The sequence below is a fragment of the Chrysochloris asiatica genome, unplaced genomic scaffold (genome assembly GCF_000296735.1).
Source record: "Chrysochloris asiatica unplaced genomic scaffold, ChrAsi1.0 scaffold00700, whole genome shotgun sequence".
NCBI lineage: Eukaryota > Metazoa > Chordata > Mammalia > Afrosoricida > Chrysochloridae > Chrysochloris > Chrysochloris asiatica.
This window is the reverse complement of record NW_006409218.1, coordinates 49,898-51,448: the sequence shown is the minus strand read 5'-3', so window position 1 is coordinate 51,448 and position 1,551 is coordinate 49,898.

Sequence of the window (1,551 nt, the reverse complement as noted above, 5' to 3'; positions counted from 1 at the left end):
TTTCTGTAATCATGTTTTCCAATATTCCATTCTATCCCACACAAGTGTGTATTTTACAATAGTAGGCAAGAGAAACCAATACTATTATTATTAGTATTATTTCCCCTCTTCAGGGTATGCCTCAATCCCTGTATCCCAAAGCCTGTTATTCCAAGTTTGAGCATGCATCACATCACACCTGTCCCATTTAGCCCATGCACACCTGTCTCAGTGTTCCCCTATCTATCTTTTTCTTCCATCCCTCCCTTTCTTATGTATTGCTTTCCCCAACACCCAAACTATGATTTGTCTTCCCCCTGCCCTGTGCTCTACTGTTGCCTCTCTCCAACTCCCCCAACCCCCCTCCAAACCTCCCACTATTAACCCCACTGGCAACCAACAAATATTTTTTTTTTTTTCCCTTTTAGTGTGGGTATCTTTTCCTAAGATTTTACAATAATGGTCTTATGCAATATTTGTCCTTTTGTGACTGGCTAATTTAACTCAGCATAATGTCATCAAGGTTTATCCATATTATGTGGTGGCTTGAAGCTTACTTGTTATTCTTCAAAGTAGCATAATATTCTGTTGTGTATATGTACCAAAGTTTGTTTATTTATTCTTCCTTTGATGGCCACTTAGGCTGTCTCTGTCTTTTTGCTATGGTGAATAGTGCTGCTATGAACATTGTTGTGCATATATCTATTCATGCCATGGCTTATATTTCTTGTGGATATATACCAAGTAAAGGAATTACGAGATCATATGGTAGTTCTATTTTCAACTTTCTGAGGAAGTGCCATACTGTTTTCCATAGTGGCTGGACCACTTTGAATTCCAACCAGAAATGTAGGAGGGTCCCAGTCTTTCTACATCCTCACCGACATTTACTATCCTCTGAATTTTTGAACTTTGCTATTATTGTTGGTGTGAGATAATATCTCATTGTTGTTTTGGTTTGCATATCTCTAATGGCTAATGGTAGCGTGGTGGTTACAAATTGGGCTGCTAATCTCAAAGTTAGCAGTTCAAAACTACTAGCTGTTCTGTGGGAGAAAGATGAGGTTTTCTGCTCCCATAAAAATTTACAGCCTCAGTGGGGGACTACCAGAACTTCCTTGACCAGGCAACACAGGAATGCAGGCTCTGGAGAAAGTGGGTGGGTGGTATCACACAGGGGAGGCCCCTGCCTGGTAGACAGACAGCCTTTGGGCAAGCATAAGACTTTAAGCTTCAACATTATGAACTTGCTTTTTAAAAGGATCAAACTGCTGAGGAGTTACAGGCATTTTGAGCTTCCGCCCACCTGAACTCGGGTCCCGCTCCGGGGACTGCCTCCGCCCACTGGAGAGATTGGCGTGCGGGGCTTGAGTGGACCCATTCAGAGGGCAGACGCTCCCAGAGAGCAAGCGGGCCACAGGAACTAACATAGTCCTTCCCATGGTGGCCTCATTACCACGGTAGGTGTTATCGGCGTGGATATAGGGCAAATCGATTGATGCAGAAAAGGTGTTTGACAAAATCCAACATTCATTCCTGATAAAAACACTCAACAAAATAGGAATTGAAGGG